Raw genomic sequence first — 8,883 nt, forward strand, 5'->3', positions numbered from 1 at the left:
TTATTTCCTTTATTATTTGATTTTGTACATTGTGTGCCTCTTGTTTTAAGTTTTTTGTTTGGTATTGTAATTTTTTTGTTGTTGTAACTCTCATACTTTTGCATTTCTAAGAACGGATTAGCAAATTTACATTCAAAAGGTGCCTCTACTTACAAATTTTTCGGGTTACAAATCTACTCCAAGAAACGGATTAAATTCCCAAGTAGAGGTATGACTGTACATATAAAAATGTACTTATTAAAATATGATAGTTTGATAAATTTGTATTTATTTGAAATAACATCGGGCTCACAGAGAGGAAGCTGACATTATTGTACACCATCTTGCTGTTATGGGTACCCAAAAACCTTTTTCTTGCTTGTTGGAGAAGTCAGTAAAACAAGACTCTCGGAGTAAATTAAATGAGAAGTTAAGTGGTGCAGTTTGGTCACTTTGGGTCTCGCTAGTTTATATATTTTTTTGTGCTTTGTAGCACTTGCTTTGGGTTGCACAACACAATACACCGACATGTAGTGGTCCAATTGCCGGTTCGCGATACTGCAGGAGAGCCGTCAACATTATAAAGGGACTCTTCTTGCCGTAGCCATCACCTCTTTAACCCGTTGCCCTCTAGTAGGCGCTACAAGTTCCTTAAAAATAAGGACAGACAGTCCAAGTGTTTCTTCCCCAGTGTCATCACCATCTTAAATGAACATGCAAAACTGTGAAAACCTATTTTCTTATTTTTTAATTTTTTGCTGCTGCTAAATGGTATGAAAGAAAAAATTGCACAAATCTGAAAATACAGACTTTGCGACTCATTTTGGTCATTTTAGTTCCAGCTAAATATCATTGCACTTTTCATTAGAATTATCTTTATTGTCACGGATAAACGTTGTGACACATTGTAACGAGATTAGACATGGCACTCCAGGGTAAAACATGTAATATAAAGACTTTCTGAATCCCTAATGCCCTCAATAAGCAGGCCGGCACCTTGCATGGCTGCATGGCCGCTATTGGTGTGTGAGTGTGTGTGTGTGTGAATGGGTAAGTGTGAAGCACATTGTAAAGCGCTTTGGGAGGTCTTCATTGACTTGAAAACCGCTATATAAATGCAGACCATTTACTTTAAAGAGAAAAAAATGATAAAGACTATCTGGATAAATTAAGCAACACAGTGCTTAAAAAAACTGGCTTAATCTATAATAGTGATAATGCTATAAAGAAGACATGTTTTCACAGTTCTGTGCAATCGTTTAGGGTTGTGATGGCCCTGGGGAAAAAGCTGCCTCTGAGCCTGTTTGTCCTTGTTTTGAGGAACCTGTAGCGCCTACCAGAGGGCGACAGGTCTTTAAATTGTCTTTAATAATGTCAATGATTCTGCTACAGTATCGAAAGCCGGCAATGTTTGCTCAACAGGCCAGAGCGCAGCCGATAATCCTTTGGGCTGTGTTAAATACTCTAAAAGTTGTTCCTGTCTACTACCTGCTACTAGCATACCACATGGTGATGCCTAAGCCAGAATGCTTTCAACTGTGGCTTCTGTAGAAGGACACCAGCAACTTCTGTAGTGGTACTTAAACTTAATTGCGTTACGGTGTACTATTATTTTTCATTCATAAACTTTGCACTATTTTTATAACTAAAGGCTGGGCTCCAAGCACTATCCTGACTAAATTATGTATGACATGTTTACCCTGGAATGTTTAATCTCGTTGCATAAAATGTTTCACAACGTTGTTATGACAGTTAGATAATTCAATTCAGTGATTATAACTTGGGACATTATCTAAGCAGAACGTCGTAAATGGGTAGGTCTATATATCCCGTCAGTCTTTTATCTTATATTTCCTTTAAAGTCTTCATGACTTGTTTACCCTAGAGAACCATGTTCCACCTCGTTGAAATCAATGACAAGACAATTCTATTCATTCTCTTACACTGCCCCTTTACCGTTTAGATGAACACCAAGCTCAATGCAATTGAAACCCTAAGGTTTTATTCGTCAGGCATTCTGTTATGATTTAGGTTACATTTACATGTGTAGATACCTGTCAACATGTATGTTTTTGCCGTACAAAGTACGTTTATTATGCATTTCATGACGTGTACGAAGTACAAGAAAATCTGTACAGAAAAAACGCAAATTTGTCAATTATGGGTACCATCCGGTATACACTGACTATGACAAAACGGCAAATCAATCAAGTCAAACGAGTTCGCCGCGTTAGCCTCTATCTCGGTATGTTTTTTTTCCCGTTGCAGACGAAGCGAGCGGTTTGATGCTACTGTGCGCATGCATCTGCCGCCTCGGATTTCATGTGGTAGTTATGTAGTGAAAGGAAGTCTGTCTCTTTTTAGAGAACCAGCTTTTTCGGCTCAACTCATTAAAGAGAGCCGGCTCCCAAGCGGCTCACTTGCTTTGATGCATTATATTACGAATCATTATTGTTGTATAAAGAAGTGAAGAAAAAAAGGAAGTATACAAGGAGAAACTTAAATAAGACCAGTTTGTGGTTATCCCTTTAATCAGTATATTACCAACAATTATTTAATGCAGAAAATGAATTAATAATTTGAATAAGAAAATGTATTACTCTACTTAATTATATTTGCATGTATTTTTTTCCTTCTACAGTGAACGTCCAAGCTACTTGATTTTTGAACTTTTTTACAATAAACCTCATTCATGTCGAGCAACTCAGTAACTCACAACGAAATATTAATTAACAATATACATGATATAACGAAACACATGTACAATATAACATGTTAAACTACATAAATAAACATGTTGGAAAAAATTGTGTAAGATTTTTGGGTATTTTGTAAGGGAAAATACAACATTTTGTAAAGGCATGGAGCCCTGGAGGTTGACATGTTATGATTTTAGTTACATTTACATGTGTACAAGAATAGAACTGCCTGAAATGAATGAATAAAATGGGATCTAAAACCTTGTGTTGGAGGACTCGAAAACAGGTCTAAAGCAGTGAATTGCCCACGCAAGAAATGTCTTCCAGCTGCTCGTGGGAAAAAAATCACAATGTATATATGTATATTATATATAGAAATATATATATTTCACAAGATCAAACAGTACACGTTTCCCTTCCTGTAATGTCGCCGTTTTACCTTTGTCTCCAGTCCACGGATTCCCTCGCCTTCCCTCTTAGCTCAGGTTCAAATTTAAAATCCACACATCGGTTCCAGTAAATCCGTCACAAAGCAAAAGTGACCGAAAAAAGCAAGAAGATACAAAAAATATCCCCCTCTTCTCTTGACGTCCTCTCTTCGCTCCTCCACTATGCCCTTTGTGGTCCCAAGGCGACGGACGACGTCCTCCGTCCAACCGGACTATGGAACCCCCCTTTCCTCGGAAACACCTTCGAATAACGCTCACGTTAAATCCAGTAGTAGTCGAAATGGCTTCCGAGAGTCCAAACGCTAAGTGGAAACGCTGCTTGACTTTTGGCAAAAAAAAAATGTCGGTAGTTGTGAAATAAAGCACAAGCGAGCTTCCTCCGTCGCGCGTTGTGTGCCACACACAGACTGAAGTCGACGCGGCTGACGTGAGAGGACCATTCGCTAACCAATTGGCCTCTCCGACCAACCAGAAGCGGCAAATCCCACGTGGGGTTTACTCGGGCAAACGTTCTTCTGATTGGTTGGTGATACGTGACCTCACGAACTCGCCATTTTGGATCTGAAGTGACAGTCGGCGTGTTCGACAACTTCATACTTGTGAACTTACACGTTTTTTTTCGTATTTTATACCTTTTTAAATCATTTCAAACTATATATATTTTTGTACTGGAACAAAAACAAAGAAGAGAACCATCTCGTGTTGCCCGTTTTGGCTCATCTATCGTCTGGGTCACTGGTAGCATCGACAATGTTATTGTAGATTGCTAACGAAATCTGTGGAATCGGGTACGTATGTAGGATGAGCAACACTAAATTTGATATATATATATATATATATATATATATATATATATAGGGTTGGGTAGGGTTACTTTAACTGGATTACTTTCAATTACTTTTGGATTACTCCAAACCAAATATGCTAATAAAAGACAAAATAAACTAAATATCAATAAAATTATGACTCACAACACGTGGTAAGCTTTCTCTCCTGGCTTTGATGTCCGGCAAAACTAACATAAAATGCGACAGAAACAAAATGAAATAAATCAAAACAGCTTGCCAACATGGGCAGCACGGCGGCGCAGTGGTTAGCGCTTGTGCGGCACAGTTCATGTCATGGGAACCTGTCGTGGGTTCAAATCCAGCTCCAGACAGAGTTTGTATGTTCTCCCCGTGCTTGCGTGGGTTCCCTCCGGGCACTCCGGTTTCCTCCCACATTCCAAAAACATGCATTTCAGGTGAATTGGCCGGTCCAAATTGTCCATAGGTGTGAATGTGCGAATGTTATTACACGTGTAAGGCACAAGATGGCTGGGATGTGTGCCCTGCAATTGGCTGGCAACCAGTTCAGGGTGTCCCCTGCCCACTGCCCGGAGATGGCTGGGATGGGCTCCAGCCCCCCCGCGACCCTAATGAGGATAAGCGGTACGGCTAATGAGAGATGAGAGCTTGCCAACATCATTTTTGCCGTTCTATGTATTCCGTTACTCCCCAAGCCTGCACAAAATTTAGTCATTTCATTAGTTTATTTTGTCTTTTATTAGCATATTTGGTATTGGAGTAATCCAAAAGTAATTGAAAGTAATGAAGTTAAAGTCACCCTACCCAACCCTGTATATATATATAACGGGTGTAATAATAACTTTTGTTTTGTTGAAATTCCTGCTGAAATATGTTGTATAGTTTCTGTCCTGCAATGATGAGTCCAACAGTGCCACCTGCTGGTATGGGGTAAGGTTTGGTTTGGCTTTTGATCTCGTGACCGGAAGGCGGATGCCGTTGGCAGTCTACAGCACGCTGCTAACGGTAAGGCACGATCTTTTGGTGCTCCGCAAAAAAAAAAGTTAGTTGACAACATTAAAACCACAGCTGACAAATCTCTCAACATGCACAGTAATGTTATTGATGTTGTCAAGCTGTTTGGATTTATTTTTGTTTTGTTTCTGTCGCCATTTATGTTAGTTTTGCCGGACGTTGCATGTTGTACTAAAATGCTAATTCCCCTTATAGTGTTGAAAGTCAGCAGAGGAGCTAACCACGTGTTGTGTGTGACTCATTCATTTGCAGGTAAATTGTACTCGTTTTTATACTCGTTATTGTTATTATTTCTATTTTCTCATATATATATATATGAAAAGGATGATGTAGGTTAAAATTCAGTTTAAAGAAAAATATGTTGACTTCATAGTGAACGTTGAAAACCACAATACGATCTCTTATTAAAAGTATTTCGTTAAAATGGATGTAAAAATGTATTGTGACGGTTGATATTCTAAAATGTATTTTCTGTAAACTGAAAAGAAAGCTATATGATATGTTTAGGGCAGTCTACAGCGCGCTGCTAACGTGTTGAAAGCCAGCAGAGGAGCTAACCACGTGTTGTGTATGACTCATTCATTTGCAGCAACTGTAATAAAAGCCTCATCATCCAGTCCAGCGTGAATGTGGATCTTTGGTGGGACGGGTACACCACGGTTACATATATAATATATATATATATATATATATATATATAAAACAAGCGATTTTAGGTTCAGAGCTTTTGGGGATTCTGAGCACCCAGAGTGTTTGGGTGGTTATTTATTTATTTTCATTTATTTTTAAGGGATTTAGGATGATTCAACACTACTCAGGAGTGTCACTTCCCATTTGTGAACATCACATTATACTATCACTACGCCATGCCCTGTCTTTACTCACTTATTTCTAATTGAGTAAACACACACGTGCACATACTTAAGAAGAAGCATGGGATTTATTAGACAACGATGCATTCTATTCAACACTTAATAATTGGGAGGATGGCTACACGCATAGCGTAGACACGTACAACTATTATGCTAGGCTGATCATTGATGCATTCGATTCAATGGAGATAAAATGAGGACTAATATCTGTTGATGGTAACTAAGTGATGGTATTGGGTGGTAAGATAGAAGGTCAACGTAACCACTGTATAACATACTCCACCATAAGACGCCGGAGCCTCCACAGACTCCCCAGCTATGCCGCAAGTGACACTAGCTGAGCGGGGAGAGTGGCGAAGCAGTTAGGAATCAAATGGACTGAATCATTTCAAGGCAGTTCCGTTGTTCATTAACATGTCATGTTTATTTGTATAGCCCTTAACCACAAGAAATCTCAAAGGGCTGCACAGAACACAGATTATTGCAAACCACATACTATTATTACACCATCCCCTGATCTAAAACCTACATGAGGGCAAGGAAAAACTCAACATGAGGAAAATGAAGAAACCTTGAAGGGGACTGCACATGAGGTAATCCTTCCAGGATGACCAGGCTGCAATGGATGTTGCAATAACAAATAATGTGTTTAGTTAAATTTTTCAAAACATGATCTAACATTTTTCATCATATTTAAGCCTACCCTGTCCTTTATTAAGGAAAATAGATACTCCAAAAGGTGTATTTTTTTAGGGTGCTTGGGTTAAATTTAGGCATGCTTGAGCTACCCCAAAAATCTTCTGGTTATGCCCTTGGAATAAAATAGAATAGAATACAATTGAACAAATATCATATAATAGAGTGGAATACAGATTAATGGATTGATTAATTGATTCACATTGATTCACTTTTATTTTTTTCCACTGGTCATCATATACAAGGATACAATAAGCCCTTTGAGACTCTTCGTGATTTAGGGCTATACAAATAAAAATGACTTGACTTGACTTGACAATAAGTACAAAATCAACAACTTAGATAAACAATTGACAAAACACAAAGCAAAAAGGGCTGACGAGAAAAAAACAGAGTTTAACAGAATAGAATGAAATTGTCTATTATAATGGCTCATCTCTGAAGTGGTGGATGGCGGTTTACACCAAAAAACAACGGTGACCAGATGATGAAGATCCTTTATTTACGAATAAAATTTGTTCTAGGAGTAGCTTTGTAACCTGAAAACTTCGTAAGTAGAGACCATTTTCTCATCTCATCTCATCAGCCGTATCGCTTATCCTCATTAGGGTCGCGGGGGGGCTGGAGCCCATCTCAGCCATCTCCGGGCAGTGGGCAGGGGACACCCTGAATTGGTTGCCAGCCAATCGCAGGGCACACAGGGACAGACAACTCATTCGCTCATTCACACCTAGGGACAATCTGGACCGGCCAATTCACCTGTAATGCATGTTTTTGGAACGTGGGAGGAAACCGGAGTCCCCGGAGGAAACCCACGCAAGCACGGGGAGAACATACAAACTCCGCACAGGAAGTCTGGAGCTGGATTTGAACCCACGACAGGTTCCCATGACATGAACTGTGCCGCACAAGCGCTAACCACTGCGCCGCCGTGCTGCCCGTAGAGACCATTTTATATATGTAAATGTGCTAATCCATTCCAAGCATTGCAAATGGTATATTTTGAATAAATCATAAAAGAGCATCAGAACATAAAAAAATAAATGTTAAAATTAGAAAACCACACAATTAAAATAAAACGAGAGGCACCTAATGTAAAAAAAGGATAAAAATAATAAAACTGTATACCTTTTTTGCTTTGAGTTTATTGAAAAACTGATCCAACGACGTTTGCTTTTGCGGCTTTTGACAATCCGTCAGAAATGAGCGAGGCAGACAAGGTGATAGGCACTCGTGTCCACATTTTTTCCAGGTGATTCCACAAATTCCGAGACTTCATGGCATTTTACTTAAGTGTCTTTAATTTGGACTGATTGAATGATGACTGCTTCCTCCTCCCTGCTGTCTTGCCGGAAACCCTTCTCCTCTTCTGTGAACTCGGAACCGTGACGGTAACACAAAGAGCGCGCTGTGAGCAAGCGTGTGCACGTTGCCAGGCAGATTTGAAGCAATGGCCAGTTTGTTTACGTTCGGGAAGCGGCGAATAGCAGCGCGTACTGTATTTTTGACTTTGTATCTAAAGGCAATATATTCCACGTTCAAGTACTTCGTAACCTGAAACTTTCGTATGGAGAGACATTCGTTAATAGACGTACCACTGTACCAGCGTTGTATTACTTACGTTGCTGATGGTTTTTGCGGAGTTATACTACTTGTGGTGCTTCGTCTCAGTGACTTTTACTAGTATGTGTGTTTTTTAACTAGCCCTGTTAAAGCTTTATGTTTGTTGCTGTGTCTCTGTGCTTTTTTCCTACGTGTGTTTGTTATAAAAACTTTGAAAACTCTGTGTACTGTCTTTCTTTGTAAATATTAACTTTTCAACATGGACTCATGCGACTCTTAGTCAAGTGCGGCTGATGCATGTACAACATGTTTTTTTCCCTTTAGAAATGTACGGATTCAACTGGCTACTTCACGCTTCAGTCATCCCTGGTTCGCTGCTTCGCGGATTGTCATTGTGCATTCTGTTCGGTATTCTGATCCCGAAGGATGGCGCTTTACACCAAAAAACAACGGTGACCAGATGATGAAGATCCTGTATCAGAATTAAATGTGAATGCTTCTCCTGCTATTAGTAACCATGGAAACCAGTACCAACTGTGTTATGTGGGGGAGTGAATCCCTACCCAAAAAAGGCCTTCAAGGGATGGGCGCTGCCAGGCTGTAATTGCCAAGGACACACCACAGGTAATAGGCTCTGATGATCCTGGTGTTTAAAGGATTCGTAAACCACGAATTGTGCTTCATATAACATGGTGAAAGACCATATGCAATGAGATTAGACATGGCACTCCAGGGTAAACATCTAATAAAGACTTTGAACCAATCAAACGGACAATCCCCGGGCCACATGTTTGACACCCGTGAC

At 39.6% G+C, this 8,883-nt stretch overlaps 1 protein-coding gene across 5 annotated transcripts in view; it reads right to left on the reverse strand.

The window, feature by feature from the left end:
- tle3b (TLE family member 3, transcriptional corepressor b) overlaps window positions 1-3,579 on the reverse strand; it is a 41,776-nt gene extending 38,197 nt beyond the window's left edge. For 4 of the 5 annotated variants that reach the window (XM_088333638.1, XM_088333637.1, XM_088333636.1 and 1 more), the window contains exon 1: window positions 3,118-3,579. The gene's annotated coding sequence lies outside the window, so the exon portion shown is untranslated. The remainder of the gene's footprint in view (window positions 1-3,117) is intronic. The other variant, XM_088333635.1, reaches the window with a different exon arrangement.
- Window positions 3,580-8,883: the final 5,304 nt, after the last annotated feature.

The sequence above is a fragment of the Urocampus carinirostris genome, chromosome 4 (assembly GCF_059441175.1).
Source record: "Urocampus carinirostris isolate Australia breed hairy pipefish chromosome 4, RoL_Ucar_1.0, whole genome shotgun sequence".
In the NCBI taxonomy this organism is placed as follows: Eukaryota; Metazoa; Chordata; class Actinopteri; order Syngnathiformes; family Syngnathidae; genus Urocampus; species Urocampus carinirostris.